At 36.9% G+C, this 21,716-nt stretch overlaps 1 long non-coding RNA gene across 1 annotated transcript in view; it reads left to right on the forward strand.

Moving 5' to 3' along the window:
- LOC143661584 (uncharacterized) overlaps positions 1 to 20,147 on the forward strand; it is a 44,648-nt gene extending 24,501 nt beyond the window's left edge. The window contains exon 3 of the long non-coding RNA XR_013164707.1: positions 19,785 to 20,147. This is a non-coding gene — a long non-coding RNA (uncharacterized LOC143661584). The remainder of the gene's footprint in view (positions 1 to 19,784) is intronic.
- Positions 20,148 to 21,716: the final 1,569 nt, after the last annotated feature.

Genomic DNA, 21,716 nt, shown 5'->3' on the forward strand with positions numbered 1-21,716 from the left:
CGACTCCAGTGCCATCTTTCTCATTACCTTGGTATAGCAAAGCCTGCAATTAGTCCACAGATTGTTAGGTCCTCTGGAGCCAAAAAAAGTAAAATCTCGGTTAGCCCAAGAAAAAAAAACTTTGGGCAGTAGGAATTCCAGCTAATTGTGTCACTGCTGTTGCCGTTACTAATTCAGAGTGATCACTTTCTGTTACAGCGCTGCTGCTGAAGTTCTTTTTAAAAATAATCAACTTAATTTTGTCATTTAGTGAGAAAAAGAACATAAAGTTACATCATATAGGATATAGTCTGAAATTTTTCATTAATTTAAAAGTCCAATGTTAGGTTCTGAACCATATTTGACACATAACAAAGCATTTAATAAATATGTTAAGAGAATGAATAATTCAGGGTTGCTTATCCATATAAATTGAAGGTAAAAAAAAGTTTATTGTGATTCTTGTTAGTAAAGTGCTGGCTTTTTAAAATATTTAAGGCAATTTATTCTAAATCCTTGCTACCAAAGAGAGGAAGTGTTTATAGCTTTCCACTTAGGGTAACGATTCCTGTGAATTCATTAGGACATCTGTGAAATAAGGGATTTTGATAAGAACTTTAGGGTTCATTAAAGATCTCCAATTCTCAAAATAATTAATACCTTTACTGTGACTGGTAACTAAATTCGCATGCAAACTCCCTGGATTAATAATAAGACTGGCATGAGGTGTTTATTATTAGTAAGGTGTATAGAAGGTAAATCCAAGTGTTAGTTGTCAGAAACTTGAAGAGAAACAGATTTCTTCTTGTTGAAATAATTTAGTCCTATAGGTAGAAGAGCAATAAAAGGGGATTCCCTTTGTAATAATATGTATCACTCTAAAGCTGCTAATAGGTCATTTTTTAAAAATATGGCACTGGACTGACTACCTTTGGGAAATCCAAAATGATTTCAATTAAAATGGTCATTTAGAAGTCAATAATTATAGAGGTATTTGAGAGGAAATTCTTTTGCAATATGATATAAACGAAAAAAAAGTATCGACAAAGCCTAAGGGACTTTGAGAGTGACAAGAAATCCACAACCAATATTACTAGAGATACATGAGGTAGATATATTTCAAACACATCTGTATATATTGTGGCCTCACCAAAAATTCCTTAACTTCATGATACTGGAAAATGAATCAACTGAAGTGTTGGAAACTAAGAAGCGTCATGGGAAAAAAACAGTGCAGTTGGACAAAAACTGCTATGCATGAGCCATGAAATGATAGTAATCCCATGAAAGCAAAATATAATGAGGTAGAAGGGAACTTCCAAGGAAGATGGCAGAGTAGGAAACTCCGAGACACACTTCTTCTCCAAAAACAGCTAGTGAACAGACAGAAACTCTCTGAAAAACTGTGTTCTAGTCTCTGAGGCCAGGGCAACACTGTACAGCATCCAAGGAAGAGCAGGATGAAGAGACTGAGAAACTGTGGTTAAAAAAAAAACAAACTGTGAATAACTCACTCTACAGTGGCTGCCAAAATCCATGTCCCACTCTCGAGGTGAGCCATCTCAGGTCTGGTCCCTGGTGGTGGTTGCAGATGGGAAAGGATATGAAACCACTCATCCCCAAGAGCAGGAGGGAGACACAGCTGAATAATGTGCACAGCTTTTCATCAGCAAATTTAGATCACTGGGTTCTGGCTTTGAACAACTGTTTCATCGGACACCAGACAGGGACTGCTGCAGCCATTGTTTCAATCGTGCCCCAGACAGGGATGAAGTCAGTGGAGGTTAAAAGACAGGGCCTCCATAGGGTTGCAGGAAAAGTTTGCTGAAGAGCACCATCCTGTGGACAGTCCAGGAAAGCACAACTTCAAAGATCCATCATAAAAGCCTTTTAAGCATTCTTCCCGACCCTCCCCCCAAGGCTCTTTGGAACTGGTCTCCACCTGGTCTGGGTCCCTGGCCATGTTTTGGTTGGGAAATACTGACTTGGGGAAGTACTATCTGGGGTGGCCCTCCTCCCCAAATTTTCTATCCAGGAAAAACCAGCTAGAGGAAAAAAAATAGACAGTTAAAAAAAAAGCAACTATAGTGACAAAACAAAAACAAATAGTGCAGGTAAAGATTCCTGGAGAAGGAATAGAGGAAAGAAAACTTTCTCCTTAGGATGGAACAATTGCACAAATAGTGCAATCTAAAAAATTGTACCATGTACCCAGGGCTAGAATCAGATCAAGATGAGCTGAATAAATCTGATCAATTAAACACAGGCAGTTCTAAAGCTCTAGAATGAGTTGAACCAAGTGTCAAAGAAGAACCTTAACACAAAGCCAATCAACAATAAAACTCTAGCCAAGAGAGAAACTGTTCTTGAGAGTAAATACATCAAGTAATTAGATGCCTAAACTTCAGCATAAACACAAAAAACATACTAAAAAACAGGAAGATATGGCCCAGTCAAAAGAAAAAATTAAAGCTTTAGAGGAGACACAGAATTTGGAACAACTAATCAAAGATGTTCAAACAAAACTCTCCTAAATCAATTCAAGGAGATGAAGGAAAATGCAGCTAAAGGGATAAAGGACATTAAGAAGATTTAAAAGTAGAAATAGAAACATAACAGCATTTATGGGAATGAAAGTCACAATAGATGAGATTAAAAATACACTAGAAGCATACATACAACAGCAGATGTGAAGAAAGAATCAGTGAATTAGGAGATAGAACAATCTCCTAATTATGGAGAGAGGAACCAATAGAGAGAAAAAGGAAAAAATTTTATCAAGGTCTCAGGGAATTGAATGGCAGCACAAAGTGCACAAGTGTATGTATCATAGGTGTCCCAGATGGAGAAAAGAAGAGAAAAGGGGAAGAAAGAACATTTGAAGAAATAATGGCCCCAAATTTCTCAATGCTTATGAAAGACATAAATATATATGTCCAAAAAGCACAACATCCTCTGAACAGAATGACTTCTAATAGACCTACTCTGAGACATGTACTAACCAAATGCCAAGATAAAGAGAGAATCCTGAAAGCTGCAAGAGAAAAGCAAATCACCATATACAAGGTGTTCTAGTGTGCTAGCTGCCAGAATGCAACACACCAAAGACAGATTGGCTTTTAATAAAAGGGGATTTATTTTGTTAGTTCTTCAGAGAGAAGGCAGCTAACTTTCATCTGAGGTTCTTTCTTACATGGGAAGGCACAGGGTGATCTCTGCTGGCCTTCTCTCCAGGCCTCTGTGTTCCAACAGCTTTCCCCTGGGTGATTCCTTTCTGCATCTCCAAAGGCTGGGCTGAGCTGCAAATGCTGAGATGAGGTATGCTGAGCTGCTTAGACTGTGCTATGTTGCACTTTCTCATTTACGTACCAGCCAATTAAGTCAAACACCATTCATTGCAGCAGGCACGCCTCCTAGCCAACTGCAAATGTAATCAGCACAGATGAAGTTCACATACCATTGGCTCATATCCACAGCAATAGAACTAGGTGCCTTCATCTGGCCAAGTTGACAACTGAATCTAACTACCACACAAGGGCTCCACAATGAGAGTAAGTATTGGATTCTCATCAGAAACTGTGGAGGCAATGAGGCAGTGGAATAATATATTTAAGGTACTAAAAGAGAAAAACTGCCAGCCAAGAATTCTTCATCTGGCAAAATTATCCTTCAAAAATGAGGAGGAGTTTAAGATAGTCCCAGATAAACAGAAACTGAGAGAGTTTGTCAACAAGAGACCTGCCTAACAAGAAATAATAAAAGGAGTTCTGCAGGCTGAAAGGAAAAGACAAGAGAGAGGGGCTTAGAGGAGGGTATAGAAATGAAGATTATCAATAAAAGTAACTAAAAGGGTAAAATGAGAAACACAAATAAAATATGACCCCCTCAAAATAAGGAAAAGAAAAACCCCAAAGGATAAAATGGTTGAAGTAAGTACCACCCTTACAGAAATAACATTGAATGTTAAAGGATTAAACTCCCTAATCAAAAGACATTGGAGAAGCCAAGATGGTGGTTGAGTGAGGAGTGGGATTTAGTTCATCCTCCAGAGCAGCTAGTTAATAGCCAGGAACACTACAGATCAACTTCTGGGGCCACATCTGTGATCGGACACACAGCATACCCCAGTCTGGACCAGCTGGACCAGCTGTGAGCCCCGCCAGAACCGTGAGTCCCCCAAGTCACAGCAGCCAGTGTCCCTCCCCTACAGGCTGCTTCCGCAAGGGGAAAGTAAAGTGACTTTATTCCCAGCAGGGACTGAGTGCAACCAAGCTCCAATTGTGGAATTAATTAACAAATTCTGATTACTAAAATAGGCCCCCAGCTCAGCTGAACCTCAAGTAAAAGCTGAGGTTGCTGGATTTTGCCCCAGTGCAGAGCGGGCAGGGCTGATGGAAAAAGGAAAAAAAAGAAAAGGAAAATCCAGAGCTTTTTGGATTGGACAGCACAAAATACTTGAAAGGGTCTGGGCCCTGATGGAAAGGAGGGCGGCACATAGGACCTGGAGATTACACAGAGCAAAGTACCAACTTAAGCTCTTGATTGGCAAACCTGAGGAATGGGGGTACTGCCCTGAAAAGGGTTTTTCTTTTCTTTTTTGTGGCTGTGTTTCTATGGCTTGACTGCTCTTTGGATACAGCTGCCCAGGCATGAGCAGAATTAAGCTTGTTTGAAAGTTTGTTTGGAGGCTGTGCCTTCCCCAGGAGGGGGGTGGGGCCCAGCTCAGGTGGAATCCCTCCCTCAAGGAATTCAAACTCCAGGGTCTGGAAAAATGAAGCAATTAAGGCCAGCCTACAACCTCTCCTCTGTCTCAACCACACCCCCAACCAGGAGGGTCTGTTGAAGTTAAAGGTACCACATCACCTTATACTAGTGGGACCCACAGGCAGACAAGCACCATATACTGTGCAGGACAGGAAAAACACAGAATCCAGAGGCTTCATAGGAAAGTCTTTCAATCTGCTGGTCTCACCTTCAGGGAATATTGATGCAGGTGACTCTTTCCTCCAGAGAGGAGGCTGGTTTTGTCTTAGAAAATCTGACTGGGGTCTATAATACCTAAGTAGACCCTCCTAAGGAGAAAAAAAAGGCACCATACATGTAGGGCAAGAAACAAGAAAACAAGAATGGAAAAACTCTGATCTGTTAAACAAAACCTAAGCTAGACGTCCAGAATAAGCTCAGCTGAATGCCAAAGAACAGATAGAAAACAAAGTCATCCACCAAGAAAATTCTAGGTAAAAAAAAGTGGAAACAATCTCCAGAATAAACTAATTAAGGAAATTGAATGCCTAGATGCCAGCAAAAAATAATGAATCATACTAGGAAAATTGAAGCTATGGCCCAGTCAAAGGAACAAACCTAAAATTCAAATGAGATACAGGAGTTGAAACAATTAGTTCAGAATGTTCAAACAGACATGGAAAACCTCATCAAAAACCTAATCAATGAATTGAAAGAGGATATAAAGAAGGCAAGGAACAAACAAAAAGAAGAAATCAGAAGTCTTAAAAAACAAATCACAGAACTTATGGGACTGAAAGTCATAGTAGAAGAGATGAAAAAAAAACAATGGAAACCTACAATGGTAGATTTCAAGAGGAAGAAGATAGGATTAGTGGACTGGAGGGCAGGACATCTGAAATCTGAAAAGCAAAAGAAAACATAAAGAAATGAATGAAAAAATATGAGCAAGCGCTCAGGGAATTGAATGACAACATGAAGCACATGAATATATGTGTTGTGGGTGTCCCAGAAGGAGAAGAGAAGGGAAAAGGAGAAGAAAAACTAATGGAGGAAATTATCACTGAAAAATTCCCAATTCTTATGAAAGACTTTAAATTACAGATCCAAGAAGTGCAGTGTACCCCAAACAGAATAGATCCAAACAGATGTACTCCCAAAACATTTACTAATCAGAATGTCAGATGTCAAAGAGAAAGAGAGAATCTTGAAAGTAGCAAGAGAAAAACAATCCATCACATACAAGGGAAGCTCAATAAGACTATGCACAGATTTCTCAGCAGAAGCCATGGAGGCAAGAAGAAAGTGGGATGATGTATTTAAGATACAAAAAGAGAAAAACTGCCAACTGAGAATTCTATATCCATCAAAATTGTCCTTCAAAAATGTGGGGGAAGTTAAAAGATTTTCAGTCAAAAAATCATTGAGAGAATTTGTGACCAAGAGACCAGCTCTGTAAGAAATGCTAAAGGGAGTAGTAGAGACAAATAGGAAAAGACAGGAGAGAGAGGTGTGGAGAAGAGTATAGAAATGAAGACTATCAGTAAAGGTAAAAAGAAGAAAAATTAGATATGACACATAAAATCCAAAAGGCAAAATATTAGAAGAAAGTACTGCCCTTACAATAATAACTTAAATGTTAATGGATTAAACTCCCCAATCAAAAGACATAGACTGACAGAATGGATTAAAAAACAGGACCCATCTATATGCTGTCTACAGGAGGTACATCTTACAACCAAGGATAAATATAGGTTGAAAGTAAAAGCTTGGGAAAAGATGTTTCATGCAAACAACAATCAGAAAAGAGCAGAAGTAGCTATACTAATACCCAACATATTAGACTTCAAATGTAAAACAATTGAAGGAGACAAAGAAGGAACTATGTATTAATATAAGGAACAATTCAACAAGAAGACATAACAATCATAAATATTTATGCACCAAGCCTGAGTTCTCCAAAATACATGAGGCAAACACTGAAAAGTGAAATAGGCATATCTACCATAATAGTTGGAGACTTCAATTCCCTACTCTCATCAATCAGCACATCTAGACAGATGATCAATAAAGAAACAGAGAATTTGAATAATATAATAAATGAGCTAGACTTAACAGACATCTGTAGAACACTGCACCCCACAACAGCAGGATACACCTTTTTCTCAAGTGCAAATGGATTATTCTCAAGGAAAGACCATATGCTGAGTCACAAAGCAAGCCTCAATATATTTAAAAAGATTGAAATCATACAAAACACTTTCTCAGCTCATAAAGGAATGAAATTGGAAATCAAAAATAAGCAGAGGACCAGAAAATTCACAAATATATGAAGGCTCAATAACACACTCTTAAACAACCAGTGGCTCAAGAAAGAAATTACGAGAGAAATCATTAAATATCTCAAGGAAAATGAAAATGAAAATACAACATATCAAAATTCATGGGATGCAGCAAAGGCAGTGCTAAGAAGAAAATTTATTGCCCTAAATGCCTATATCAAAAAAAGAAGAAAGAGCAAAAATTAAGGAAATTAACTGTCCACTTGGAAGAACTAGAGAAAGAACAGCAAACTAACCCCTAAGCAAATAAAAGGAAAGAAATAACAAAGAGAAGAGCAGAAATAAATGAAATTGAGCACATGAAAATAACTGAGAAAATCAACAAAACCAGAACTTGGGTCTATCAGAAAATCAATAAGATTGATCTACCCTTAGTGAGGTTGACAAAAAGAAGAAGGAAGGACGCAAATAAATAAAATCCGAAATGGAAGAGGAGACATAACCACTGACCCTGCAGAAATAATGAAGGTAATGAGGGGACACTATGAAAAACTTTATGCTACTAAACTAGGCAATGTAGATGAAATGGACAACTTCGAAGAAAGGCATGAACAACCAACTCTGACTCAAGAAGAAATAGATGACCTCAACAAAACCAATCACAGATAAAGAAATTGAATTAGTCATTAAAAAGCTCCCAAAAGAGAAAAGTCCAGGACCAGTTGGGTTCACATGTGAATTCTACCAATATTCAAAAAAGAATTAGTATCAACCCTGCTCAAACTCTTCAAAAAAATTGAAGAGGAGGGAATGCTACCTAACTCACTCTATGAAGCCAACCTCACCCTCATACCAAAGTCAGACAAAGATATTACAAGAAAAGAAGACTACAGACCAATCTCTCTAATGAATATAGATGCAAAAATCCTCAACAAAATTCTTGCAAATCAAATCCAGCACCATATTAAAAGAATTATACACCATGACCAAGTAGTATTCATCCCAGGTATGCAAGGATGGTTCAACATAAGAAAAGCAATTAATGTAATACACCATATCAACAAATCAAAGCAGAAAAACCACATGATCATCTTGATTGATGCAGAAAAGGCATTTGATAAAATTCAACATCGTTTCTTGTTGCCTTCAAAGGATAGGAATAGAAGGGAACTTCCTCAACATGATAAAGGGACTATATCAAAAATCCGCAGCTAACATCATCCTCAAAGGGAAAAACTGAAAACTTTCCCTCTAAGTCAGGAATAAGACAAGGATGTCCACTATCACCATTGCTATTCAACATTGTGTGGAAGTTCTAGCCAGAGCAAGTAGACAAGAAAAAGAAATACCAGGCATCCAAATTGGAAAGGAAGAAGTAAAACTCTCACTGTTTGCAGATGATATGATACTATATTTTAAAAACCCCAACAAATCCATAGCAAAACTAATTTATTTTTTAATTTTTACTAGCAAAAAATAATTTATTAGGGCTAATAAATGAGTACAGCAAAGTGTCAAGTTACAAGATCAATACTCAAAAATCTGTAGTGTTTCTATACACTAGTAATGAACAATCTGAGGGGGAATTCAAGAAAAAAATTCCATTTACAATTGCAACCAAAAGAATAAAATATTTATGAATGAATTTAACTAAGAATACAAAACACCTATACAAAGAAAATTGCAAGAAATTGCTAAAAGAAATCACGAAGACCTAAATAAATGGACGGGCATACTGTGTTCATGGATTGAAAGACTAAATATAGTTAAGATGTCAATTCTACCTAAACTGATTTACAAATTCAATGCAATACCAATTAAAATCCCAAAAACTTACTTTTCAGAGCTAGAAAAATCAATAACCAAATTTATCTGGAAGGGCAGGGTGCCTCAAATAGCTAAAAATATCCTGAGAAAGAAAAGTGAGGTTACTACCTGACTTTAAGGCTTATTATGACACTACAGTGCTCAAAACAGCATGATACTGGCATAAAGATAGATATACTGACCAATGGAACTGAATAGATTGTTTAGTTGTAAACCCTCTCATCTATGGACAATTGATCTTTGATAAGGCACTCAAGCCAACTTACCTGGGACAGAACAGTCTTTTAATAAATGGAGATTAGAGAATTAGAATGAAAGAGGATCCATAAATCACACCCTATACAAAAATTAACTCAAAATGGATCAAAGATCTAAACATTAGATCTAAGACCATAAAACTGTTACAAGAAAATGTAGGGAAATATCTTATAAATCTTATAATAGGAGGCAGCTTCTTAGACCTTACACCCGGAGCACAAGCATTGAAGAAAGAAAGAAATGGGAACTCCTCAAAATTAAACACTTTTGTGCATCAAAGAACTTTGTCAAGAAAGTAAAAAGACAGCCTACACAATGGGAGACAGTATTTGAAAATGATATATCAGATGAAGGTCTAGTATCCAGAATATATAAAGAGATTGTTCAACTCAACAACAAAAAGACAGACAACCCAATAATAAAATGGACAAAAGACATCAAATACTTCTCAGAAGAACAAATACAGATGGCCAAAAGTCGCATGAAAAGATATTCAACTTCTCTGGCTATTGGGGAAATGCAAATCAAAACCACAATAAGATATCATCTCACACCCACCAGAATGGCTATTATCAATAAGACAGAAAACGACAAGTGCTGGAGAGGATGTGGAGAAAAAGGCACACTTATCCACCATTGATGGGAATGTAAAATGGTACAACCACTGTGGAAGGCAGTTTGGCTGCTCCTCAGGAAGCTAAGTATAGAATTGCCATATGATCCAGCAATACCATTGCTAGGTATCTACTCAGAGGATATGAGCGCAAGGACACAAATGGACATTTGCACACCCATGTTTATAGTAGCATTATTTACAATTGCCAAGAGATGGAAACAGCCCAAATGCCCGTCAACAGATGAGTGGCTAAACAAGCTGTGGTATATACATACAATGAAATATTATGCAGCTGTAAGACAGAATAAAGTTATGAAGTATGAACCAACATAGATGGACCTTGAGGACATTATGCTCCAATTGTGAAATTAATTAACAAATTTGGATGGTTGAAAACAAGTTCCAAGCACAGATAAAACTGGAGCAAGCATGAAAGGAATCTGAAGGTTTAATCCCAGCAGAGAGGGGTTGGAGCTGATAGAACACAACAACCAGAGGCTTTTTTATTTGGATGAACTCAAAATACTGGAAAAGGGGCAGATAGAGCCAGGTACCAACTACAGCTCTTGATTGGCAAAACCAGGGTGCTGGGGTCTGGCCTTGGAAAGGATATATATTTTTTCTCTCCATTTTTTTTAACTTCTTAGCAGCCCCTTGGATATATCTAAGAGCGTTCTCAGACATTGGCACTGCCCTAAGCAAGGGCAGAATTAATGTATATCCAAGAGACAAAGTAATTTGTCAGGTAAAGGAAATAATTACATAAAAGGCATATCTTTAAGCAGTCTCTACTGAGAGCAAGGGAAGGTATCTCATCCAAGCTACATTTGTGATTTTAACCCCAGCAGAAAGAAGGCTGGCTGACAGACAAAAGATAAAATAAAATAGAAAAGAACAAAGAAGGAGGATTTTGGAGTTGACCGAGCTCAGAATACTAGAAAGAGGGAACATGGAGCTAGGTACCAGCTCTGGCTCTTAACTGGCAAACCTTGAGGGCTAAGGACTGGGTCTGGAAAGGTATTTCTTTTTATTTTTCTTATTAAAAAAAAAATTCACTGTAGGTCATTTGAGAAAGCCTTGGGCATTTTCAATTGTCAGCAGGACCCAAGCAAGGTCTGAGTTAAGTTAGGTCTGAGAGACAAAATAATGGGTCAAGTGGGGAAGATATTTCCCTAACAGTATGTATTTCCCAAGGAAAGGGAGGCAGGGCTCAGCCCAAGTGGTAGCCCTCCTCCAGGGAGTTCAGGCCCCAGGGGCTGGAAAACAGAAGCAAACTTAAGCTTGCTTCCTACCTTAGCATCTGTCTCAGTCAAACCCCTGTCAGGGAGGGCATATGAGAAAGACAGGAGAGAAAGGTTTAAAGAAGAGTGTAGAAATGAACACTGTCAGGAACATAAAACAGAATAAAGTCATTAAGCATGCAACAATGTCAATGAAGCTTGAGGATATTATGTTGAATGAAATTAGTCAGAAACAAAAGGACAAATTCTGTGTGGTCTCACTGATATGAACTAACATTAATGAGTGGACTTTGGGAGTTAAAGTTGAGAACCCAGGTTTTCAGAAGATTGAAAGAGGGTAGAGATCAGGCATTTGATGCTGAAGGAGTACAGCATGTTCAACAAGATTGATTGTAAAACAGTAACATTGTAATATTCTTCCAGTAAATGTAGCAAAGGCAATATACCAAAGCTACATGTCAATAAGAGAGAGACATAAAGGAATGGTATGAGATTCTTGGTGCTGATATTGGTATTTCTCCTTCTTATTTTATTTAATTTTTTTATTCCTCATTTTCGCTTTTGTTCCTCTTCCTCTGTATTTGTGGAAGAAAAGGAAATGTCCTCATAAAGATTGCGGTGGTGAATGAATAAGTAAGTGATTATACAGGGAATCATTCATTGTTTATTTAGGATGAATTATATGATATGTGAATAAAACTATTAAAAAAATAAACAGTGCATGTGCAAAGGTAGTTCAGTGGTAAAATTCTCGTCTGCCATGCGGGAGACCTGGGTTTGATTCCTGGTCCATGTACTTCCCCAAAACAAGCAAAACAAAACAAAAATAATTCTATGCTGCAATAACAAGATACTCACATGGAAAAATAATGAAATGTGACCCCACCATACAGCATATGAAAAAAAAAAACAGAAAAATACAAGTACTAGAGAAAATGTGAAGAGAGGAATGTACTCTTCCCTATTCACTGTTGATAGAGAAGTAGAATGGTGCAGCCCATCTGGAGAGCAGAGTGGTAGTCCCACAGAAGACTAAGCATAGGATTGCTATATGATCCTGCCACCCTGTTTTTTAGGCAGAACTGAAAGCAGTGACATGAATGGACATTTGCACACGGGTGCTTATGAGAGCAGTATTCACAATTTGCAATAGGTGGAGGTGGCCTAAGCGTACATCAGCAGATGAATAGAAGGGCAAACTTAACAATACATTCAATGGAATATTGAGCAGTTGCAAGAAGGAATGAATTGTGAGGCATGCAACTAGGTGAATGGACTTTGAGGACAGTATATTGAGTGAAATCAGCCAGAAACGAAAAGGCAAACATTACAATGCCTCACTAATATGGACTAACTATATTGTGCAAACTCTGAGAATTGAATCCAAGAGCGTAGGTTATCAGGGGAAGGCTTATTGTAAAGGTTCCTTGACTATAAGCATCTACAGCAGTCACATCTATTCCAGAGTTGTAATGGTTGTTTCTAAATTCTGAGATGCTGACCTTTTTGTGTATAACCTGATTGGTCCTTGGAATTTTGGGTATTTCTATGACACCTGAGACTCAGAGCAAGAGTTCCACAGCTCTGAAAGTCAGCATTAGCCCATACATCAATGGTTTAAAAAACTGAAAAAGAGATCAGACTTCAATTAGAGATATGAATGAAGCAGAATTGGTGAGGACTAAGGTAAATCAGACTGAAGAGTGATATTGACTACATTTTAAAATCTTAACTTCTGTGTGAGACCAAAGAAACAGATGTTTGTTTGGTGTAAAATTTATATTTTTGGTAGCACAGTATCTAATTTAACTTCTGTGGTCAATTTATTCAAACACCATAAATACATGGAAATTTGAATGGGGAGTGAGATTCTGTTAGTTTGTACACAGTGTGATGTGTACATGTACATCCCAGAGTAATCTGGGCAGAGAATAAAAATGTATTTACAAAACCCCCTTGGGGGGACTGGGGGAAAATGTGGAAGACCTGATATTCTTGCAAACATTGGGAACTGTCAATCTGATGGCCCAGAGCCTCGATCTTGAGGCTTGATCTTATGAAACTTTTCCTGCAAAGAAGCAGCTAAGCCTACTTGTAATTATGTTTAAGAGTCACCACCCCCCCCCAAGAGAAACTCTTTTGTTGCTCAGATGTGGCCTCTCTCTCAAAGTCAGCTGGGCAGGTGAACTCACGGCCTTCCCCCCTATGTGAGACATGACTCCCAGGGGTGTAAATCTCCCAGATATCATGGAATATACCCCCAGGGATGAGCCTGCACCCTAATGTGGAATTGAAAAAGGCTTCTTGACCAAAAGGGAGGAGAAAAATAAAGCAAATGGAGATTATTCTTATGCATTATATAGATATCCTTTTAAAATTTTTAGTACATTAGAATAGCTAGAAGGAAATACTTGAAACTGTTGAACTGTATTCCAGTAGCCTTGATTCTTGAAGACTATTGTATAACTAAATAACTTTTACAGTGTGACCATATGATTGTGAAAACCTTGTGGCTGACACTCCTTTTATCCAGTGTATGGACAGATAAGTAAAACATAAGGACAAAAAATAATAGGGAGATTAGGGGCATAGGATGTTATGGGTGTTCTCTTGTATTTTTATCTTAATTTCTATTTTTCATGTATTTTATAGTAATGAAAATGTTCAAAAATTGTGGTGATGAATGCATAGCTATACGTTGATACTGTGGACTACTGATTGTACACTTTGGATGATTATATGGCATGTGAATATATCTCAACAAAATTGCATTAAAAAAAGATACTAGAAGAAAATAAAATTACTGACCAATTTCTCTAATGAATATAGGTGCGAAAATCTTTCAAATGTAATCCAACAGCACATAAGGGAATTACACACTATGATCATGTGGGTTTTACCCCAGGTATGAAGGGTGGTTCAAAACAAGAAAATCAATTAATGCAATATACCACATTAACAAATTGAAGAGGGAAAAAAAAAACATAATCATTTTGATTGATGCAGAAAAGGCATTTGAAAAAATCCAGCAACACTTCAAAAGACAGAAATGGAAGCAAACTTCCTCAACATGATATAAGGCATATATGAAAAACTCACAGCTAATATCGTACTCCATAGTGAAAGACTGAAATTTTTCCTCTAAGACTATAAATGAGACAAGGATGACCACTGTCACACTGTTACTGAACATTGTGCTAGAAGTTCCGGCTAGAGCAGTTATGCAGGAAATAGAAATAGAAGCTATTCTTATGCATTATACAGATATTCCTTTTAAGGGGTATAAAATAAAATTGGAAAGGAAGAAGTAAAATTTTCACTATTTGCAGATAACATGATCCAGAAAGTCTAGGAAAACCTACAACAAGGCTGCTAGAGCTAAAATGAAATACTTCAGAAAAGTGTTAGGATACAAGATCAAAAAGTAAAAATCAGTAGTGTCTCTATACACTGGTAATGAGCAATCTGAGGAGGAAATCAAGAAAAATATCCATTTACAATAGCAACTAAAAGAGTAAATGTCTAGGAAAAACCTATCGAGGGATGTAAAGGATTTGTATAAAAAACTTCAAGAATTGCTAAAAGAAATCAAAGAAGACCTAAAATAAATACAAGGATATTCCATGTTCACAGATTAGAAGAGTAAATATAGTCAAAGATGTCAGTGCCACTGAAATTAATTTACAGACTCAATGGAATCCCAGTCAAAAGTCCAACAACTTACTTTGCAAAAATGGAAAATCAATTACCAAATTCATTTGGAAAGGTAAAGAACTATGAATAGCTGAAAAACATTGAAATTGGAGGACTCATATTTCCTGACATTAAAGCATAATACAAAGCTACAGTAGTCAAAACAGCATTGATAAAGATAGATATTTAACCAATGGAATCAAATTGAGAGTTCACAAATAGACCCTCACATCTATGGCTAACTGATATTTGACAAGGCTGTCAAGTCCACTCAACTGGGATAGAACAATCTCTTCAACAAATGGTGCTGAAAGAACTGGATATTCATATCCAAAAGAATGAAAGAGGACTGCTGTCTCACACGTCATAAAAAACGAACTCAAGATGGATCAAAGACCTAAATATAAGAGCCAGGACCATAAAACTCCTAGAAGAAATTGAAGGGAAGCATCTTCAAGATCTCATGGTAGGAGGTAGTTTCTTAGAGTTTACATCCAAAGCACAAGCAATGAAAGAAAAAATAGATAAATATTACCTCCTAAAAAAAAAAACTTTTGTGCTTCAAAGGATTTTGTCAAGAAAGTGAAAAGGCAGCTAACTCAATGGGAGAAGATATTTGGAAACCACATATCCAATAAGGACTTAATATGTGGCACATATAAATAAATCATATAACTCAATAATTAAAAGAAAAACAACCCATTAAAAAATGGTCAAAGACTTGAATAGGCATTTTTCCAAAGAGGAAGTACAAATGGCAAAAAAGTACATGTAAAGTTGCTCAGCATCACTAGCTATTAGGGAAATGGAGATCAAAATCACAATAAAATCACATCTCACATTGACTAGAATGACCACCATTAAAAAAAAACTACAAGTGTTCACAAGGACATGGAGAAATAAGAACACTTGCTGGTGGGACTGTACATTGGTACAGCTGCTGTGGAAGTTGGTGTGGTGATTCCTCAGAAAGCTAAGTATAGAGTTGCCCTACAATCCAGCAATCCTGCTATACCCGGAAGAACTGAAAACAGGGATGCAAATAGATATTTGCAATTTAGCCACAATTGCCAAAAGATGGAAACAACCCAAATATTCATCAGCCAATGAATGGATAAACAAAATGTGATATATACATATGATGGAATGTTATTCAGCTGTAAGTAGGAATGAAATCTTGATGCATGTGACAGCATGGATGAACTTTGAGGACATTATGTTGAGTGAAATAAGCCAACACAAAAGAACTAATGTTGCCTGATCTCAGTAATATGAACTAATTATAATGAGCAAATTCAGAGTTAGACACTAGAATATAAGTTACCAGGAAATAGAATAGAGGTAGAGAATGGGGAGTCAATGCTTAGTTTGTGCAGAATTTCTAATTAACTTGATTATAAAGGTTTAGAAATGGATAGTGTTGATGGTACCACATTACTGTGAGTGTAATAAACAGTACTGAATTGTGTATGAATGTTATTGTAAAGGGACGTTTGGTTCATATATGTCAGTAGAAGGAAAGCTAAAGGATAAAACATGAGACCATATAACACAGTGAACCCTGTTGTGGACAATGACTGTGGTTAATAATACAAGAGTAAAAATGTTCTTTCGTGAATTATAACAAATGTGCATTACCATTACAAAGTGTTAATAATAGGGGAAACTTTTCTAATTAAAAATATGTGTATTATATATATATATAACAATAATTTTTAAAAAGCATTATGCTAAATGAAAGAAACCAGATGCAAAAAACTACATATTGTATGATTCCATTTATATAAAATGTAAATATAAATAAAGCTATAAAGACAGAATTACATTAGTGGTTATGTAGGGTTGGGGAAAGATAGAGGATTGAGAGGTGACTTAGTAAAAGGTATGGGTTTTTCCTTTTTGGAATAATGATACTGTTCTAAAATTAATTGTGGTAATGAACACACAACTCTTGATTTTACTAAAAGTCGTTGATTGTATACTTTGGATGGTTTGTATAGTATGTGAATACATCTCAATAAAATTGCTTTCCAGAAATAATAGGAGGAGTTCACTGAGCGTTCTGGAAAAGAACTTATGCTTCCGTCTTCTGATACCTAAACACATCCCTTTCATTGACTTCAATGTCCTTCTTGAATTGGAGTTCTAACTTCCTTGATTTGGGTTCAGTACTAACTTCTAACATGCCCTCTAGCACTGCTGTAAGCTCACAGAATGTAGCTGTTATTGCAGGTATGAGATTGTTGACATTATCTGTAACACTGCTATGGATTACGTGGTACTCACTAACAATACCACTGTATTTCTTTCTTTCCATTTTCTGCATTTCACTGAACATGGCATTATTCTGCTCACTCCTAGTTAGCTCACTATAATGCTTTTGATCTATTTATAAATAATTGCTCTTTTGTGGGAACAAATCTGGATTAGAACAAGCAGGTACAACGTCTGGCTCAGGAGAATAAGTTCTTCATAGCCACTGGCCCATGTATTTGCTCAGTTTCCTGAAGTACCTACAGAGGTCTTAGAGTAAATGTCCAGAACTCTTAGGGCTTCTCATCCAGTTAATTACCACCAGAAGGCCATTGCCTTTTTTGTATCACCCATATGAGACCCAGGTTCTGTTTAAAATCTGAGCCAGAAGAAGAGCCGAAAACTTTTATGATTTTATTATCTTTATGATAATAAAAGTAATACAAAGTCATTTTAAGGCATTTGGGAAAAATAAAAAAAGTAAAATACGAACACTAACATCAGCCATTAACCATATGAATACATCCCCATGCTTCTTAATATGTATTTATTAATATATTAACATGTGAAATGGCCAACCTTTTGAAACCTAAACTACAAGCTTGATCTACAATGATTTTGGCTTTTTCTGATCATTCTACCAGACACAGGTCACTTTATTCAAGACAAATTGACCTCTGGAGCTTGGCAATACAACTTCTGGACCCATTTATGCCATACAGCCTCTAGGAAGCAAGTTTCTTATTAGAATGATCTAATACTCAAGAACTAGACATCTCACAAACAATATCCGAGAGTGAGCCGAAATAAGAGACTGTGTTAGTATCTTGTGATGCCACAATTCCATTCTTTTCCAGGGTTCTTAAATGCACTTTTGTTTAATCTTGTATGTAGAAACTATTATAATCCTATATAGTATCTTGCCTGTTAGCCACATTTGACCAGGTTTGTTTGTTTGTTTTTCATGGCAGCTACACCAACACTTTCCAAATGTAAATAGTTTGTGGAATTTGAGTTTTTCCTGAATCAGATTTTTGGCGCATATTATCGTGCTTTAGACAATCAAATATCCTCCACTTAGCCCCATTTTATGAAATGGTTAGAGACCCGGGGATATGAAGAACACTCAGCACTTCCTGGCATCCTTGGATAACTCCCACTCCTCATTACATGCTTTTCAATATACACCTCAACATGGGTGGTTCTTAGTGGCTATTACGCCATCTATAACCTGCACTGTCACTTCATTTTAACCTTAATTATGCCACAGTTGTTTCACAAGAAGATGTGAGGGACCACTGTGCTCTGTGCTGCACACCACTGGAAGTGTTGATCTGTTTTGTTATCCAGCTTAGGGTTCTTTTGTTTGTTTTGTTTTCTATCAGACCAGTTATTCCTCACTGCAGTATTCATCAATGATGACTTTCATTATCAGTGAGAATGTGGCATCCCCAAGGACCACATAAAACTATAAGCAGAGGTCCTCAGAGCAGTTTTAACGGTAGACTCTTTTACTCAAGTGAAGTATTACATGGACCTACAAAGCAGGGAAGAAGAGCCAAGCACTTCCTCTTGATTCTTCTCCTCTCTGCCCCATCCTACCTCTTACTATCATATTCCCTGATGTCCTACTGATCTAAAATTTCTTGCAGCTCCAGTTAACCCTCCTGACCCCACTTCAGTAAATTAAATTCTAGTGAAAGACCTACTACCTCAGCTGGGTGATCAAGTCTGATTGAACCATCTCTGGTTCATCTGTCCATTTCAAAAGAACAATGGTTGACGCCAAGAAGCCATTTGCTCCACTGTTGTGGTGACCCATGTTTTCTCTCTTGGGATTTTACTCTCTTGGTATTCTATCCCTTCTCACAACACAGCACCAGGGCACACTAACCCAAATCGAATGGTTCGAGACTTTTGGTGGTGTCAAAGCGAGACCCAAATATGTGGTAGGTTTGCAGAGATTTTACCCTGAGACTCAATTATAACTTGAGTGCTTTTAAGCAAATATGAAATAATGAAGCCTGAATGCAAACAGAAGAAGAACAACAGAAACGTATTAGGGAAAGTTTTCACTAAGGAGTCCTGAAGTCAGTTTCCTACTATCTGGCCAAGCTCTTTGTCTTTTGTGTCAATCCCTCACTGAACTACAATTCACAGAGCATCCTTTTGGTGCCACTTTGTGAACATGAACTTCAATACCAGTTGTTACTTCTTTTTTGAGCTTTGCTATTTAGTCACAGATCGTACCTGCTGGCTACTTACTTTTTATCTAGGGCTGACCCAGCACATTCTCCATCTCTGCACAGTCACCACATTGAGCCACCAGATAGAACCTTGAGGCTAGACATAGCTTTCTTCCACCCCAAACATATGAATTATTAGAAAAAATGTTTCATATGCCTCTTTTAGAAAATATATTGGCTAGGCATGAAAAGATGTCATCAAAAAAAAAGACTGTATTCTTTGTTTAAATATACTTTGAATACAGTATAATTATACTTCTGAAAAAGAAGGTATAGGATTGAGTGAAGTTATGAAAGCAGAAAACAGAAATTCTATATGAAAATTACTTAGAAAACTTTCATAAGGATACTTAAAAGTATATTCTATATATATAAACATATCCAAAAACAATGTGCACAAATTTACATACAGCATACATAGTAAATTATAGAGATAAATTTCCTAACCCTACTCTTAAATAGTTATCTTCAAGTTCAGGTGCATTTTTTTCCTACATTTATTTCACTTTTTTGCAACAAACTTTATTATAAAAGGAAGATGCTGAGCACAAGTAATTGTGCCAAATTCTACCACTTATGAAACAGAAATAAGGCCAAAGACAAGGTGCACAAAACCTCCAAGTGGTCTTTATGTGTTTTTGTACAGAAAAGAAGATGTATGAAGCCCCAGATGCTCAGGTTAAGATCCAGCCTCGTTAAAAAAAGAAGAAAAGAAAACACACAGAAGTTGTAAACACACAGGAGTCTAAATGCACACAAAAGTCGTCAAATGGTTTCATCATTATTTTGTTTTTAAGCATTTTATTCCAATTGCCTGAGGAATCATCATTTTTTAAATGTGCTAGACTGCAAAGTTGGACATTGTTACCCACTTAGATTGCTGAATAAAGCTGTGAGTACTAAGAACCTTCAGTTCCCAAAGATTCTGTGCAATCCCCCTCCCCTTTTATGCTTTGGTTTGTGTGAGTTCACACCCGCAGAGCTGCACTCTGAAAAATAAAATAATTGAAACCACAAAGCTTCACTTGACTTCCAAGTGGGTTATTAGATAACCATTGAGACCTGTTTTTAAAAAAATAGGCTTTCTGGTTTACAACTGTTGAGAAATCTTTGAAGGAGTGTAGGCTAAATATTTGGTCTGTATTACAGGCCAAATGCAGTCCAGAGTGCCTTAACTGCCATTTTAGTAGTCAAAGGGCTAAATGATTGACGTCTCTTGTTTGTTTGGGTCATTATTCCAAACTGCCCTCATAAAAAACAAGCCCATCTCATCTGGAAAATTTGCATATTTTGGAAAGAATGGCATAATATCATCTTGTGACTCACTTCCAGGAGAGATGTTTCTTGAGTACTTCCAAGGTGTCTGGTGCTGTGACAGGCCCTAGAGACACCAGGACAAGCAGGACATCAAATTGCCCTCAAAGAGCTTACAACCTACCAGTATGCAGACAAGGGCAATAAACAGTAGTAGATGTTAAGAAAACAGAAGGTAGAGGACAGGGTGGGGATGTAAAAGAGGAATGTTTCCACTGAAGGAGTTCGCATATGAGGCTGTGTGGTGGTAGCAGTTCAGAGCAGACAACTTGTCTCAGAGTAGACTCTCTGGATTCTGAGTTTGAACCTTGCCCCTGCTAATTAATTGCAATGTGACTTGAGTAAACTACATGTTTTCAACATCTAAGACTCAGATCCCCAAACTGTATATGGTTTCTTCCTCATAGAGTGATTGTGAGGATGAAGTGACAATATCCAAAATGTAGAGTATTGAGAGAGTGTCTGGAACACAGTACGTTCTCAATTAATGCAGGTTGTTACAGATCCTAAAAGATGATTGGGTCACTAAGCAAACAGAAGTGAGGAGTGTCACAAAGTGCTATTTTTAAATAGATACAAACAGAATCTTTTCCTAAAATATTTTCCTACCAATTCATCTGCTAAAATTAAAGCATTAATCCACTTTCAGAGAAGCAAATATCTTCAAAACTCTCCTCCGTACGCTGTTTGCAAATAGCTTGAGTAGGTACTGAACACCAGGTTTACTGAAAACGACTATGGACTATTATCAACAAAACTGTGTAATGGGAGTTAAAACAATGGTTAGAGAACAAAACTAAAGGTGTCAAGAATATCTGGTTTTGTGCTGTGTTCAAAACATGGTAGAAATATCCATCAGAAGGAAAATGTATCTTTTCCTGAATGTATCTTGGCAATATAATTTCAAACCCTTGCAAATATTGATATCTTTTGACCCAGTAATTTCCCTTTAGCAATCTATTTTATGCAAACAACTTGAAATGTAGAAAAAGATTTATGTGCAAAGATGTTCATCAGAGCATCATTTACAGTGGAAAATGTGTTATTAGAGTGACAAAGTCGATCATGGCCATTTTCTCTAAAGAGATTTGATGATATTTCTAAAACTTATTTTTACTAAGAGATATTTTAAGATGCAGGAAATAGTTATAATGTCAAAGGAAGAAGGCACAAAATAGAATCCATGAAAGAAAGACTAGAAGGAAATAGGTTAATAAATTAACAATGATTTCTTTCGGGTGGTGGGAAAAGGATCCTCTTTTTA

The sequence above is a fragment of the Tamandua tetradactyla genome, chromosome 17, assembly GCF_023851605.1.
Source record: "Tamandua tetradactyla isolate mTamTet1 chromosome 17, mTamTet1.pri, whole genome shotgun sequence".
NCBI lineage: Eukaryota > Metazoa > Chordata > Mammalia > Pilosa > Myrmecophagidae > Tamandua > Tamandua tetradactyla.